Source organism: Sus scrofa, chromosome 15, assembly GCF_054392235.1.
Source record: "Sus scrofa isolate SSC_HxYL_T2T_F1_AM1 chromosome 15, Sscrofa_HxYL_maternal_Yorkshire_Landrace_v2.0, whole genome shotgun sequence".
In the NCBI taxonomy this organism is placed as follows: Eukaryota; Metazoa; Chordata; class Mammalia; order Artiodactyla; family Suidae; genus Sus; species Sus scrofa.
In genome coordinates this window covers 108,572,841-108,590,161 of record NC_139397.1, presented here as the reverse complement: position 1 = coordinate 108,590,161, position 17,321 = coordinate 108,572,841, and the positions used below count along the sequence as shown (strand labels likewise).

General features: G+C 40.8%; 1 long non-coding RNA gene across 1 annotated transcript in view; it reads left to right on the top strand.

Annotated features, from left to right (window-relative positions):
- Window positions 1-17,321, top strand: part of LOC146396043 (uncharacterized) — a 152,683-nt gene that overhangs the window by 99,761 nt on the left and 35,601 nt on the right. The window contains exons 2-3 of the long non-coding RNA XR_014829393.1: window positions 847-983; window positions 2,508-2,592. This is a non-coding gene — a long non-coding RNA (uncharacterized LOC146396043). The remainder of the gene's footprint in view (window positions 1-846; window positions 984-2,507; window positions 2,593-17,321) is intronic.

The window sequence follows — 17,321 nt, the reverse complement described above, 5'->3', positions numbered from 1 at the left end:
AGTGCAGCCCTAAAAAGACCAAAAGGAAAAAAAAAAAAAAAATCAGCCAGTTTGCTTTGTTTTAACCTCGATTACATAACATAATCCCTTGGACCAATTAAATTAGAATCCCTGGGGTTGGTATATTCTAAAAACTCCCCAAAATGATTCTAATGTTCATCCATGAAAGAGAACTACCCATTTGGCCCAGCTCTCCTCTTTTCTATAAATGAGAAATTGAAGCTCAGAGTTGTTAAGTGACTTCTTCAAGATCACACAGTTAGTTTCTATATTAGTTGTCCATTTAGTAGAACACATTTTCTTATATTGATAGCTGGCAAAATGGAATTGGTAAGGAAGAATGTTGATGAGTCCCTGAAATCAATGATTTCTTTCTCTAGGATGCCTAATTTCTCATTGGCAACTAAGCCTGAATATCTCATCAGATCAGCTGGTAAAGTACTACCTAGTAGCTTAAGATCAGGAGAATCACCTGGGATGCTTGTTAAGCATTCCAATTCCTAGGCCCATATCCTGGATGTTCTTATGCAGTAGGTCAGAAGAGGCACCCAGGAGTCGAATTGTTTAATAAGCACTCAAGTGCTTTTATCCTCCGGTATGTCTGGGAATCACTGGCTTAAATGATGTCATAGTTTCCATTTCCGGAGATGCCAGAAAAGAGGCCATAAAGAGCTAACTTCAGCATGGTGATTTGGGTTTACTCCCAAGGAAGAATGTTGGTGTCAAAGACCATGATGCAGGAGTAATTCAAGGTGTGCTGATAAGAAAAGGAGACTAGGAGGTTTTAGGAGGTTTTTGTTGTTGTTGTTGTTGTTTCAGTTTTATTGACATTTAGTTGATTTACAGGTGTTTTGAAAGTGAAGGGCCAACAGAGAGCTTCTTGGAAATGTGTTGGCAGAAGGCAAGTGTGCTGACAATGGTGTCCCTGAATGGCAGTGAACCATATGAGGTGACCTCTTCAGGGTGGAGTCCCAGATGTCAAGGTAAGATAAGGGGTGCACACTTCTGTGAAGCCCTGCCTCTATTCCAAAAGCAGCAGAAGGCTTCCATGGAGTCAGTTTGTAAGGACTCATTGAGGATCTTCTCTGAGCATAGCCCATAAGTGTGGGATATGTTACCAGCATGCAACAGAATTATATAATCCATTTGGACAAACATGAAACTCTAGCTGATACCAGAGAGTTAAATTAAGGTTCTAGGTGGTATGGGATAGACTGGCAGCAGGATGCTCAAAGAACTGGCGTGGTTGTGTGAGGCCACAGAAACAATTTGGGCTGGTACCTAATGAGGGCCAGGGATGAGATGAAGTTGGTAGAAACAAAAAGAAGCTGAATGGAAAAGCATGCGTATTACTTGGAGAGGGACTTAGAGAAACTGAGGGAATGGGAGGAATTAAACGTGAGGCCTTATAAAGTTTTAGTTCACATTCTTGAGTGTGTTTTTAGAGTAATGTCATTTTTGCCTATTTACCCACTCCAGATGGGATTTACCAAAAATCTGCTGCTCTGCTAGAAATACTGTGGTTCAAAGGCTACAGGCATGAGATAAGGATTCCTGAGGAAAACTTATGACTCTGTGGAGTTGAGGTTCAGCTTCACTATTATCCTCTGAAGGTCCTCCTGTGGACTCTACTTATAGGAAGTGCTTTGGTGAGTGAGAAAGCCAAGGGATAAGCATAAAGATAATCCATCACCTACATGAGGGAGGCATAAGGGATGATCAAGGCTATGGAGTCAGCCGAACCTGGGCAGGTCGAGTCACCCTGGGCAAGATGCTAATATCTCTGAGCTGCCATCTCCTTACTCATAAAATAGAGATAATATCATTGGCATGCTACCTTGTCAGAGTATTTTGAGGAATCAGCAACATCGGTTTTTTTTTTTTTGTCTTTTTTTGCCATTTCTTGGGCTGCTCCAGCGGCACATGGAGGCTCCCAGGCTAGGGGTCCAATCGGAGCTGTAGCCGCTGGACTACACCAGAGCCACAGCAACTCGGGATCCAAGTTGCGTCTGCAACCTATACGACAGCTCACGGCAATGCCGGATCCTTAACCCACTGAGCAAGGCCAGGGATCAAACCTGCAACCTCATGGTTCCTAGTCGGATTCGTTAACCACTGAGCCACTACGGGAACTCCCTCAGCAACATATTTGTAAAGAGCTCAGTTTAGTGCCGTGGCTCTCAATCAGCATGACTGATTTTCGCTCTCCAGTTATGGCTGTCATGCCTGTGGAGATGGTTCTGGCATCTGATGGGTATAACTAGGGATGGGCTACATCCTACAAGGCACAAGACAACAAAGAATTTATCTGGCTCAAAATGTCAATCACGCTGAGAGTGAGAAACCCTGGTGTGATGCCTGACACTGAGTAGGTACTCAAAAATAGCTACAATGATTAGTGTACTTAAAACGTGTAAGACTATACTAAATGTGTAACATTGCTTTTGACCTTAATCCTTTCAAAAGTTCTATGGAAGGTAGTTACTATAATTAGGTCCACTTTACAGGTGAAGAAACTGGGAGTCTGAGAATAAGCCTCCCAAGGACAAACATCTGGTGTGTGGACGCAGGCCATCTGACTCTAGAGACTTGGTATGTAACTGCCATGCTATGTTGTCAATGCAGTAAATGATAGATATTATTGTTGTCATTACTGTTATGTAAAGAGAATGTAAATTTCTGAACCCATTTGTTAATTCACCAAATCAAGTTCCTGTGAGTCCGGTATCTTCTGGGTACACAAGTCAGATAAATAGTGAACTGCACTGAACAAGTCTGAGCTTACATCTGTTGGTGAGTTGAGCCTCTTGTCTCTTTCCCTTCTCTGAATATGGACAAGCTAAACCAGAGACCTGTGACAATGACAGGTTTCAGCTCTTATTCCAATGAAAGATTTCTACATGGTGGCCATAGTGGTGAAAGAGATACTCAGGGAAGCATAATGTTAGTCTCTATTCTCCCCAGGACTCTTGGTCAAATACTGCTTTTGTACAAAAGATAAGAACCATCCATGACTGCTGACTTCTGATCTAGCTTACAATTTCAATGTCACATGGAACTGAAAGCACTGGAAGCTTTTATGCACCAAGATAGGCAGTATTCTGGAATGATTAGGCCAGTTATACTAATTGGGGAAATAACACTTTTGGTTTTTCAGCCCTTGTATTTGGCATTAATAAATGAAGCTGTGAGACTTTACTATTTTCAAGGTCTTCCAAATCCAGCTTGCTTTGATTATCTTTTAAGAAATAGTCCATTGATTTTTATATTCATAATAAAACCTAGAATTAGGTTTTCACCTAAATTCATTTTTTATTTGTAAAAGGTTTTCATGTAAGTAATTAAAAGATTAGTCTTAAAGCACTTAATACTCATGGGTGTTATAGTAGGTACTTTGGATGAATGTAGAATAACAAAGTTCTAAAAATCCTTAAACCCAGGTGAGGAGACTAAATATAAACAAATGGAGTATTGCCAATAACAATTATAAAACACTCACTACCATATACAAATAAAATAAAGGTGATTAGTCTTTCTCACAAAATAAAATAAAGATAACTAGTCTTTTGACCTAGTCTCTTATGTGCAAAAGTAATTCAAAAAGAGAAAATGAGTTGGGTTCATAGGATCCAGATATATGGAGAGTGGCCTCATGATATGGATATAAGGCACAGCAAGTCCTAGGTAATAACAGGCTGGGAGGATGGGCAGGGGAGCACACTGGTTAGGGCTCAGACTATGGAGTCACACACACTGCAAATTCAAATCCTGGCTCAGTGCTAGAATTTGTGACCTTGGGTAAGTGATTTCCACCCTCTACGTTTCAGTTTTCTCATTTGTAAAATGAAGATAATCATAGCAGCTGCTTTACTGGTTATCACAAGGATTAAAATGACTTAATATACTTAAGTGTTTGAAATCCAGGCAGTCTGACTCCAAAACTTGAGCTATAAGCCCCCAAGCCACAGCAGTTTAGCATTGTCATTAGTATTGTGGTGGTGGTTGTTACTACAATAACATGTGAAACAGTGGATTATGGAGACAATAAGACGGGAGGCCATCCAATGTTGTTATAAAAACCTACGCATAAATAAGGACCTGGATTAAGGTAGTGCTTTAAGAGCAAACATAAAAGAGAATAAATGGGGCAAAGGACCAAATTCAAAAGGCATTGCATGACACAAATCAGAGGTTTGTTGGATGATGAGGCTGAAGTAAAAATAACGAAATGTAAGGTAACTCCAGGATTGTGAGCCCAGGTACTCAGAAGCTGGGTGAAGCCATTGAAAATAATGGAGTTTCCATTTTATTATGGGAAAATGACAAGCTCAGTTTGTGGGTGTTGTATTTTGTTTGTCAAAGGGAAATCTAAGTGGAGACCACCTCTAGACAATCAAATATATGGTCAAAAAGAAGTTGGAGGTAGAAGTGGAATTCTGCTTTTGTAGCACATTGCTATTGTGTCACCAGAATAAAGTGATAGGGTTCAAGTATTGCCACCCTCACCAGATTCTTGACATATTTCTGGGGTCTGGGTGACTAGTTAGTTAACCTTTAGGTGTCATCATTTGGAGTATTTTCAGATTTTCTTGTTCTGCTTTGATGTGCTTCCTTATCTTTAAACTACTCTAGTGCTCTATGCATTGCTAAAATGTTACAAAGGTTGGTAATCTTGTTGCTAAGTAGTCAAGCGGTTCTTTCCAAAGTCGTCATTCATTTTTATCAGCAGTAATACTTTGATTAATGTTTATTAATAATTCATCCAAATGTTTCTGAGATTGAATATGATGATTATTATCATCTAATTGTTTTAGCAGAGTTCAAATTGCTGTTGATCAAATGTGGAACATGAAAACCCAGCCCTTCCCTTTTCCCTGGGATCAACGTTTCTCTCAGTTCAGAGTACAACATTTTACAATTACTGTTAGAAGTTGTACATTCCTAGCAGTTGACTAGGGAGGCAGTCATATCTACATAAGAGCCCATCATAGCTATCAATGTCATTATAGTAATTTGTAGAAAAAAATTATAATTCCCGAGGTGAAAGGGTTAGGTCAGAGTTTTACAACCTCTGCACCATTGATATTTGGGACTCACTAATTTGTTGTAGTGGGAGGCTGTTCTGCATTTTGTAGGATGTTTAACAGCACCCCTGGCCTCCACCCACTAAGCTCCAGTTGCAGCTCCATCCCCCATATGGTAACACCCCACCCCCACCCCCCCAATAGCTCCAGACATTGCCAAATGTCTCCAGTTAAAACCACTTGCTTGGAGTTCCTGCTGCGATGCAGTGGGTTAAGAACCCGACTGCAGTGGCTTGGGTCCTTGTGGAGGCACGGGTTCAATCCTCAGTCCTGCACAGTGGGTTAAAGGATCCAGTGTCACCACAGCTGCAGCATAGGTTGCAGCTGCAACTCAGATTCACTCCCTGGGCCTGGGAACTTCCAAGAGCTGGGAAATTCCATATACTCCCCAACAAACAAACAAAGAAAAAATCCCACTTGCTTAAGTTCTTCCACTAGTTATTCACATTGCTAATTTTGAATGTATTTTAAATCTTTTTGTTTTGTTTTGTTTTGTCTTTTTGCCATTTCTTGGGCCACTCCCGCGGCATATGGAGGTTCCCAGGCTAGGGGTCCAATCAGAGCTGTAGCCACCGGCCTATGCCAGAGCCACAGCAACGCAGGACTCAATCCTCATCTGCAACCTACACCACAGCTTATGGCAACGCTGGATCCTTAACCTACTGAGGAAGGCGAGGGATTGAACTCGCAACCTCATCATTCCTAGACGGATTTGTTAACCACTGAGCCATGACGGGACCTCCTGTATTTTAAATCTTAATGCTATGTGAAATATCTCATGCTATGTACATGTTCTACTACCAAGGATTTCGGAGATCCTTCCTTCTTAGACAAATGATGTGCCTGGTTTAGATTTGTATGACTTTGGAATGTGGGTCACAACTCAACATGCAGAGTGGTACCCATATTGGAACAAGTACACTAGGCACTCATTTTCTTATCTTTGACAGTACCTTGCTGAATATTCTTAAGCAAATATTTAAAATCTGTTCAACATTCACTCAATCAAGATTTTTAACTAACTACCATGTTCCTGGCATTGTTGTTACCCACCAGAGGTACAAAGAAGAATGAAATTGTCTCCAATCTCAAGGAACTCTCAGTCAAGTGGAGAGGTAGACAAGGAAACACTTAAACCACAATGTGATAAATATTTTAGCTGAGGATTGGAAAAGGCAACATGGGGTTAGGAGGAAAGCGTAACTGACTCTACCTGAGGAAATCAGGGGAAAAAAAGCTGGAACAGATTCTTGAAATGAGTAGGAATTTATCACACACAGGAGGAGAACAGGAATTTCAGGCAAAGGAAACAGCCTCAGCAGAAGCTCAGGCTGTCAAGGTACAATAAGCCTGTTTGCATAACTATAGTAGGGAAAATGTGCAGTGTTGGTGGGAGAGGAAGCTAGGAAAGTGAGCAAGACCTGGCCACTGAAGGATTTGAATGTTCAGCTAAGATCTCTGAATATTTTTCCTGTTGGCCATGAGAAGCCCTTGAAGGATTTATAGGCCAGAATGCCCTATCCTTTTGTTCAGCAATAATCTAGCCAATACCAAGAGAGGTGGTTTATAATTGTGTTTACTGTTTGCTTTTGGGATCTGTACATCTGTTCAGTTAAAAAGAAATTAATGACTGACTATGATGAATAAGTCATTGTGCTCTATGTTGGGGAAACAGAACCAAAAAAAACCCTCCAGGAGACTGTAGTTTATTAGGGAAGTAAGCCTAGTATATTGTAGAGGTCTGTACACAGCGAGGCGACATCAGACAAGGAAGCATGATTAGTTCTGTCTGAGAGAGTCTAGTAGTTAGGACTTGGGTGGCATTTGCCAGATGACAAAGCCTTGGTAACAGCATATCGAAGATCTACTCCCACTAGGGACAGAAAATTGACTCTTACCTAGGAGTAAATTTATTTCCCTGAAATAAGTATCACTTCAGTTCATCATGTTGATTTAAAACATGACTGTAGATAAACTTTAGACTATAGACAAATTTAAAGGCATATTTACTCAAAGGTAAGTTTTTCATTGAGGATTTCCCTGACCATCCCCTTCTTTGTTTCACTCATTTTTATGTCACCTTTACTACCATATAACAGATTATGGTGTGTATTGTACTAATTTTTTTAAATTTTCTTCCCCCTTTAGAGTGTAAGCTCTAAGTAGCAGGGATTTTTGTCTATTTTCATTGATGTATTCCCCCTGCCTACTGGAGGATCTGACATATAGCAAATTTCAATAGGTGATTTTGAATAAATGAGTATAGTTTCGGTAATTAATCATGTTTCCTTACCTAGAATTTGATTAAGTCTACCATGTCATTACCTAGTAATGAACTTTTATATTAAAAATAAGTAAATACTCTTGGAAATGGCTTTATTGTTTTGTTTTATTCCATATTCTTCAAAAAATGAGTTATTTCATTTTTTTTCTGTCTGGATTTATACTTACATTCAAAATTCATGGATAATTTTTTTTTTCTTTTTGCTATTTCTTGGGCCACTCCCGCGGAGTATGGAAGTTCCCAGGCTAGGTGTCGAATCAGAGCTGTAGCTGTCGGCCTACGCCAGAGCCACAGCAACGCAGGATCTGAGCCGCGTCTGCAACCTACACCACAGCTCACGGCAACGCCAGGTCGTTAACCCACTGAGCAAGGGCAGGGACCGAACCCGCAACCTCATGGTTCCTAGTCGGATTCGTTAACCACTGCGCCACGATGGGAACTCCCAAAATTCATGGATAATTTTGTAATGACTGACTGACACGATGCAAATTTTCTGACTGAAGCTATGAAACCATTTCAAGAATTTCAAGACCAATAAATTACTTTGCAGTACATATTTTTCAGAATCTATAGTTACTCAATCCTAATAATGAAATTTCACTTTTCAGTAGTCCAAAATGTATGGAATTGCTTTTTTTGAGGACTTATCTGGTGTTAATGTACATTTATCTCAACTCATGGAAATCCTTAGTATGTTTCTTTTCTCTCCTTCTCACTTTCTCCCCCCCTCTTCTTTATTTCTTTGCTATATTACAGTGGAATGGTATTGAAGTTAGCGATTCAAAGAAATTTATTTTAGGGAGTTCCCATCATGGCTCAGCGGAAATGAATCTGACTAGTATCCATGAGGATGTGGGTTCAATCCCTGGCCTGGATAAGTGGGTTAAGGATTTGGCATTGCCTCGAGATGTGGTGTAGGTCTCAGACACAGCTTAGATATGGCCTTGCTGTGGCTGTGACATAAGCCAGTGGCTATAGCTCTGATTCGACCCCTAGCCTGGGAACTTCCATGTGCCTTGGGTGTGGACCTGGAAAAAAAAATTTATTCTAGCTGTGAAGGGGGATGGATTAAAGTCACACTGGCTTCAGTGTCTGTCTATTGCTTCAAATGGAAAGAATGTGTTGATTGGTATAGTGGGGGGAAGATGTGGCCCTGATTCGGGCAGCTGTGGTCAGGGAAGGAGCATCACATGTCCCTGAGATTCATCCTCCCTGTGGGGCAGTGGTGGAGGCAGGTATGTGCCCATGGTGGGGGTGAGTAGGGAGAGAATGGGAAGGTGTTAGCGCCACAGATACCCCTGAAGTGCCTCTCGTAGTAACTTCTCAACTAAGATAGAGAGGAACCACTTTTTCCTCCCTAAGAGCAAAAAACAAAAACAAAAACAAAAACACCTCAAAACAAACAAATAAGAAACCCCTAAACCAAACAAACATTTAAAGTTTTCCTTTTTATTATGAAGCTGGTGTTTTCTTCACCCAATCTTGCTGTTTCCTAGTATTTTTGTTGAGCCTATACAGTGAAATTCTATTTATGAAAACTAAATATCAGAATTTAAAAATTTTCATTTTCTTTAATACATTATTTTTTACATATTATTTCCCATCATGGTCTACCCCAGGAGATTAATTTTCATTCTCTCTTTGTCTGAGATCCCTGCTGAGGAGAAGGAAAAATAATATTTTGTTTTCTACTTGATATTTAAGAAAACGTCTAAACTCAAATCAAGAAGTTGCTTTTATTTTTTTTCTCAAGATCAACAAGTTTGTCAAATGTTTTACATCATGAGAACCAGAGCCAGGCAACTCCCTGTTGCCTCAGAATAAGAATGTGTTTTGAAATGCTGTTTTATCCAGTTTATTTTCACTGTTTTTTTCTATTTCCATCTCTTCCTCCTACCTCCACCCCTTGATGTTGTTTAGCAGTTTGTGTCCCATGTTAGGGATTTCATTCCTTTTTAAGTTAAAAAAAAAAAAAACCAAAAACAAAAACAAATAAACAATAGGAGTAATATGTAAAATCTTCTGGAATAAAAATTGAGCTCTCCCCAGCTGCCAGGGAGATAGATTCAAATAACCACATGTTTGTTTTCAAAGTTCTCAGATTTCTTTTGGAGACATTGGCTGAGTCACTGTCTAACCAGAAGGCATTTCTTGGCCCAGGCTGGAAGACCACTTTTAATCCAGCATTCCTTGTAAATTCTTTGGCAGAATGAAAACATGAGGCAGATACAGTACCTCCTATAGAGTCATACACACATTATTCTTTCATGCCACAAATAAATGTTAGCTTCTACTTTGTGCTGGGCTAGGTGCTGGGAATATAATAATGAACAAGACGGCTGCCTTCAGTAGTGTGTGATATAGTTAGAGAGGTAGACAAAGTGAAAAGATGATTATCTTCTGAAGTGGTAAATGCCATGAAATGGAAAGTGCATTTTGCTATGGGAATGCATATGAGGAACATTAGAGTAGATAGGGGGTGAGGTAGAGAGGGGAAAGTCAGAGAAACATAAGGGAAGTCTTAAGATGAGATGGGAAGGAGTAGAGATTAGCTCAGCAAAGGATGGAAGAGCGGGTATAAAAAAGAAGGAAAATAAAGTATTTACTCATAATCACCACAAACAGATTTCAGTGTAATTTCTCAGTGTCTAGAGATATTTACTGATGAGCTGCCTTCATGTTGCACTACTTGCTATCCAAGCATCGAAACTGGTCGAACAAGTACTTCTGCACCAAGGTAGACATGTGAGAAATGGCACCCCCAACCTGGGCAAGTCACACCTTCTACCATTCAGCCATTAACATGCCTTCCAGAGCTTCTTTGTGCTTTTGAGGAAGTCCCCAAGCCCAGCATGATGGCACATACCCTTCCATCAAGGCCTATGGCACCTTGGCTAGAGCTCTGGGAGCACATGAAAACCAGCTTGGCCATGACCATCATCTAGGGAGTTCCCCCTTTGTTTAAATCGGTGATGTCTGTTTGCTATTTAAAAAATTGCTTTCTATGGAGTTCCCGTCGTGGCGCAGTGGTTAACGAATCCGACTAGGAACCATGAGGTTGCGGGTTCGGTCCCTGCCCTTGCTCCGTGGGTTAACGATCCGGCGTTGCCGTGAGCTGTGGTGTAGGTTGCAGACGCGGCTCGGATCCCGTGTTGCTGTGGCTCTGGCGTAGGCCGGTGGCTACAGCTCCGATTCAACCCCTAGCCTGGGAACCTCCATATGCCGTGGGAGCGGCCCAAGAAATAGCAACAACAACAACAACAACAACAACAACAACAACAACAACAACAAAAAAATTGCTTTCTAGCTCACCCAGTCCTCTTCTGGACCACTACACTTATTTGTATCTATCTGTGTGGTGTTTAAAGCCATCTGAATTTTTAACAGTGTCAAGAAGATAATGTTTGGCAGACTTGATATATAAAAAAGTAAAATTTCTTTACGGTAAAGGACTCTGAAAACAAAGTTAAACCATGAATGATACTGGGGAAATTATTTGAAACATGTAAGAGACAAAAGGTTAAAATTCTAAAAATGTTGCCAATCAACAGAAAAAGAAAAAGGAAAGGAAAGATATAAGGAAGAAAGAAGAAAGAAATCCTATAAAAAAGAAGCTAATGATAATGAACAGGAAATTCATTAAGAATATAAATAGCAAATAAACTTATGGGAACTATAAAGTAAAACACCAACATACTGCTTTTTGCCCATTAAATTTATGACAAATTATAACATAAAAATACCAACCTGCTTCCCAAAAATGTGTAGACCAGCGTCACTTCAGCCCATGATGCCAGCCCCTTGGCTGTGCATTTGACTGGCCTTGTGTTAGTGTGGGATGTGGGGCTTGGGATCCTGAACTTCAGGGTACCCTGCTCCTTGTTGGAATGTATGTCAATATCACCTCCTGGAGACAACTCTACACGAAGTGAACCATGATCCTTAGAATTGCGCAACCATGTGAGCCCTAGGTGTGAATACCAAGCATTTGAAAACTTTATATTAAAAGAGAAACAGCTCCACATCTCTCCCACTGTTATTAGCTAATGCATTTTGCTGTCCCGCTTTCTCATACAGGATGGATCCTGGAAAGGGGAAACAGTGCTAGAAGCACAGTAAGATGAGGGGATTCTCTCCTTACTAGCCTCCTGTGTTTTGCTGTCCTGTCTGATGGCTTCTTCTCTTGTGTTTCTCCAGAGATAAGAAAAAAAAAATCTGGGGATCAGGGTTGACTTTGGGTGTGTTCCCAGACCAGTCATGCAGCCCTTGATTACATGTTCTTGGTCTGTGGGTCCATAGCAAAGATCCCCAGACTGCCAGTCACGTCTGAGTTTTGCTAGTTCTGGATTTTTCTCTTACTGGGTAACTAACTCAGCCTCTCTGAACTTTAAGTTGTGAGAATCAAATAGAAAAAGAGATATGCAGTATTATTTGCTATATTATTAAGAGTTGGAACTACTCTTGTCATTCTGTAGATTTTACTTCCTGGCTCTCTCAGTAAAAGGTAAAGGTTACCTAGGCCCAGGTAGGGTGGTGAGAGTGGGATGGAGACAGGCTGGTGCACTTTGCTCCATCTTCTCACTCAGGCCTGCAGTTTGGTGTTGGTATACAGGGTAGCTCAAGGTAGCTCCCACTCTACCTTTCATTGGGTCCCACAAGTCACTTTGCTTCTTTCTTTGTGGTGCCTTTGGTATTATCTTTGCCTACAGACATTCCCTTTGGAATTCTGTGGCTTTGGTCCAGATGACATGGATATGCATGAGGATGAGGATCTGCTTCGTGTCTTGACTACTCTGGCTTCAAAGCATTGAACTGGGGCCCATGGAAACTGGGAGAAACGAGTAGAACTCACCTATCCTGCATGAATTATAGGTGTCTCTGGATCTACCAAGACCAGGTATATCTTGATCTACCAGGGATCTACCAAGGGCTTGAAAATCACAAGGCAGTGCCCCAACCCTGACAATCAGACTGTGTGCATGTCCTACGCATTGTCATCAAGCCAGGCTGGAAGGATCACATCAAGGTCACCTTCCCCAGAGAGGAGAGAGGGACATGCCATGCATGACAGTATTCCTATATACACTATTTTGTGTTCAAAGATGAGACCCTTGTATATTGTCCCCAGGATGGCATCAATATGCTCACAGTGCCTGATGAGCTTTGAGGAGGTGGGACCTGGATAAGATTTTATATGTGCAGAGGGATGTGATTAGGAATAGTGGGAGCATTCCCCTTCATTTGCACCAGCTGAATTATTCTTTTTTATTCTTCTTCCTTCCTCTTTATTTAAGTTCACTCTGCCTCAATTTGCCCCAGGTAGATAGGCAGCACCATGAACACTCCTTAGGGGTAATACCTTCTCTGCGCACTGTGTCCTCAACATGCATGTCCTGAATAGCTTCCACTGGGAGGGGCTCTCCTTTCCTAGGCTGCCCATTTCAGTAGAAGACCTATTTGTCAGGTTTAAAGTTTGCTTCCCAGACAGATCAACCCTACAGACCTGCCAGAATCTTAAGTGAATTTATCTTAATCTTAGGCTGGGCCCTGGGCCATCCCAGAATCTAACATAACAATATTGCCTACCACACAAACCCCCCATCCAGCGTGTACACTGTTCTGGGCTCAGAGATATTGGAGGCCTTATCTAAAATGCAAAAGCCAGAGTTTTCAGGAGAAGGGTCCTGTCCCTGACCCACTTCAGAGCTGGACTGTCTAGGAGTGGGGAGTCAATTTTGTGTATCAAGCTTGGAATCCAGTTCACATTCCAGTGGTGGAGAGTGAGCTGAGTCTTGCTTGAGACAACATGCAGATTGCTTGTCCAAGTCTGCTTTTGCCTCCCAGTCCACTGGTCCTTTCTTTGGCCTCCTCTGACAGAGATAGGAAAGGAAATAGTGGACATGGCTTTCTCATGCTCATTCCACCCTGAATTCAGAGAATCCTACAGTCAGGTAGCCAGGGTTACTGTGCATGTACCCATACAACTGTCTCTCACACTGAGCTCTCTTTACCTTCTCTGCAGCGAGGGAGGAAGGGAAGGTCTTTCGCTTGTGAATAGAGCCACTGATTACTAGTTACTTTTCATTTGATCTAGGTGGGTGAATAAAACCTAGCATCTTCCCTCTTCTCTGTCTACAAACCTCTCAACTGCAGGGAGAGCTAAGTAAAAGTCACCCTTCTTCACAGCCCCTGGTCACCTCTGAGAGACAAATGCAAGGGCTGAAGAGAACTTCTTCCTTCCTCTAGCCCCAGATTTCTGAGATTCCTTAAACAAAACCCAGACACAGCACCAACAGAAGAGACAGCTTGGCCATTAGAAGAACAAATACATTTAGAAAGAATAAATATCCTTGGTTATGAGAAACAGAGACCAGAGACCATCTTCTTCAGAGGATGTGGTAGCATGTATACTAATTAATTTTCTCTAATTACATAGAAAAATTTCTTTGATAGAATTTTTCTTTCTCAGAGGAGAGGAAAGGCTTTCTTGCTAACTCAACGAAATGCATCCTAAAGACAAAGCCTGGGACAGTGGGGAGGGTGGACTGAGGGACCCAACCTCCTTCTTTCATGCTGTAGAGCCTGACAGGGGATACATGGAGTGGGGATGATACAGGCACAGTGGCTGATCCATGATTCTGATGGTTTTTTTTATGGATAGGAGAGAAGATAGCTTCATGGACATTATTGGGTAAATGGACAAGATTTTAATAGAATAGATAGAATTCTGTAGCAATGTCAAATTTATTGTAGTTTATGTGAATTGTGTGTATTTAAGAGAAACTCTTGTTTTAACCAGATGGAAATGGTAGTATTTATTGGTAAAATGCTGTGATATATGCAAGCTATTCTTAAAATCTATTTATCTATCCATCGATCTGGATAGAGAAAGAGAAAGAGAAAGAGAATGTCAGTGATCAAAGGAGTCCAAAGGACAGATGGTTAAAAGAGGGCAAATGTGGGTCATGGGTATATATTTATCCAAACCTAAACTTTTCTTTGGGTTTTATATTATTTCCAAGTTAAAACAATGACTAATTGACTCTGTCTTCCTCTCATCGAGAGGCATACATCATCTTTTAATTACTTTAATTTTTATCATGAAAAATTTCAAACATACACATCAGAGGAAAAATATAATGAATTATATGCCCACTTCCTACCTTAAAATTATTATCATTTTTCCATTTGTGACAATACCATCTTTAAAAAACTGCAGAGGAGAAGTCCAGTTGAATTTCACATCCCCTCTCTCTTGGAGGCAGTGCTAAGTCCCCTTGGGCCAACTGGCTGGCCCTCTAGAGCTCTCCTAGTTCTTTATCACATGGTGAACACCTTCTGCATCAGATTTGCATAGCATTGCTCTCTAGCACTCAATGAGCTTTTGAGGCTCTGAGCGTGGGTCTGCCTTGCTCTCTGGTCAGCTCTGAGGTCTATTTTGAATGAATCTCCTTCACATAATACACAAGGAAGTCATCTGACAGGAGAAACTTCAGTGTACAATAGGGTAATCCTTCAATCACCTAGTAACTGCAGCATGCAAAAACAAGCAAGCAACTGGAAATGTGTTTACAAATTTAGAGCTCTATATAAATACTTTCTAGTGTTGGTGAGAAAATGGATCTAGTCCTAACACACATCTAAATAAGAACTTGGAATTCCAATTAAATATCATTGATGGAAAGCATATTTTATCTTTTTTATCTTCCAAAACACCACTAAAAGTAAATGAATATAAGAGGCTGATGAGAGTGGAAGAAAATACAAGAAATTTCACCAGTTTTTGAGATGGAAATCAGATAGGGGAATGGGAACTGACTTAACAGAGTGGAAGCGTTCAAAGCTTAGGTGTCTGCAGGGAGAGATTCACTCCGCAAACCTCAGTAGACTCAGGATTTGCAGGCACCAGAGAAGGAACAATGTGGGGTGAGTCATGAATTTGGTACTGAGGGACTGGCTCAAAGTCTTTGTGATCACACCCTTTCCAGCTTCCAACTTATACCTTGAACAGTCCAATTACCTGCCCTCTCCTTTTTAGCCTTTATCCTTGCCTACTTTGCCACTGGAAGCAGGATCATTAGTACCTTTAAATCTCATCATCTTAGAAAAGCAATTCCAGGAAACCCAGGACTGATTCAGAGAACCCATCCTTAAATTCTTTTCTCCTGGCACCATTTCTGGTACTAAATTCTGCATCATTCAGGGTTTAGCCAGCGTAACTTGTAGGGTTATCTTTAGGTATGGATATGCATATATATGGACTTTTACAAAATCGCTTACACATCACTAGGGGCTGGCTAAGCCTGCCCTAGATCTGTAGGGCAGAAACAGAAGCTCAGGAGCAGGCTGGGGCTCCATGGGCATGAGCAGAGTCTTGCTGTCTATGGGCAGTTGGGCACAGATGAATATGGCCTGAGCTGAAGCTTATAACTTGTGATCATAGACATCCTCAAATTTTTCACTTGACTAAACAGTTCTCTGCAGGGAAGTATTATAGAAGTTAAATGTCAGGAAGGCAGCCACTATCAACATGGTATCAACATGGTATTATCTATTGACTCCTTATCTGGGATCTCCTAGATTTTATTTTCTGCCCCCAAATGGGTATCTCCCTTAAAATGATGCTTTCAACTCACAGGAATGAAAGCAGGTAGGAGGTAACATTCCTTTAAAAACCTTGATTCTTTCCCTGGAGTGAATCAATGTCCCAATAGCTTGTGCAGGACCATCTTAGGCAATAATATTTTTGATAATAATGACTGCTCTTTATTTAATACTTAATATATGCCATCTAACTGGTCTCACGTTTGTGCATGTCTTGCCAAGCAGAGGCATTGCCTATCTTTGTTCCTGTCTTCAAGGGTGTTTTGTACATAGACTTTCCATGTGACTCAGCAATTCTACTCCTACGTCTTCACCCAAAGAAATGGAAACCAATGTTTATACAAAAACCTGAACAGAAGTCAGGTGTACTGCCCATTGTAGAACAGTTGAGTTCACTATACTTGAGGTTCCTCTTCTGTGACATAGCCCATTGCATCTATAGGTGACACCTGGCTTTCTTGGCATCACCCTGCAGAATTAGAACTTAGGGAACTTTCGCAAATGCTGATATTCTGGCACTGCTATTGCTGTCCGTTGTTCTGCCTCAGGAGTCCACGTCTTCTGCTGCCATCTCTGACTAATTTGTTAGCTTGCAAGTAGGGTGAAATCTCAATTCTTTATGTTCTAGGTAAAATACTATATATACCTGACCAATAATTACAAAAATCCTGCCAGGAAAGAATTATTTTTGAAGTGTGGAAACAGATTTAGGGAGATGAAATTGGCAAAGGTCACCATTTCTAAGTGACAATAGAAGGTGGACCACCTTTTTCATATCTCCTCTAGTTCTGACCTTATGCGTTTTAATTTATATTGTGCCTCCTTTCCTATTTGTCTTTAGAATTCAGAGGTGGACCAAGAAATCCTATAACAAGTAAGGTCTTTGAGCCGAGGGGCCTGCAGTGAATCTTCCCTGTCTTCCCCCTCAACCTTCCAGTTAGGGGAAAATGGGAATAAGACAGGATCAACTTGCTCCTGCAGGTGGGATGCGCAAGATGATAAAACTGTTTCTGAGAATCTAATATCAGCATGTGAGAAGCTAATGTTAGATTCCTGTTTGGCACTTGGACCTCCGAGGATGTCTTTCTTTTCTAAACTATATTGGCCATATCAAATGAGAATATTCAGGTCCCTGAAGTCAACAAAACAAAATTTACATAAGACATGATTAAGTCATCATTTTAAATTAAGAAAAATTCTTTGTATTAGTTGTTAATATTTAGTCATCTAAGTGTGTGTTATTCCCAAGTAACCAGAACAGCACCTCGTGTGCTGTAAGAGCTCAAAAAATTTGGTTAAATAAATGAGTATTTCTTTATATAGCAGAATATCATTGCTTTCCTAAATGA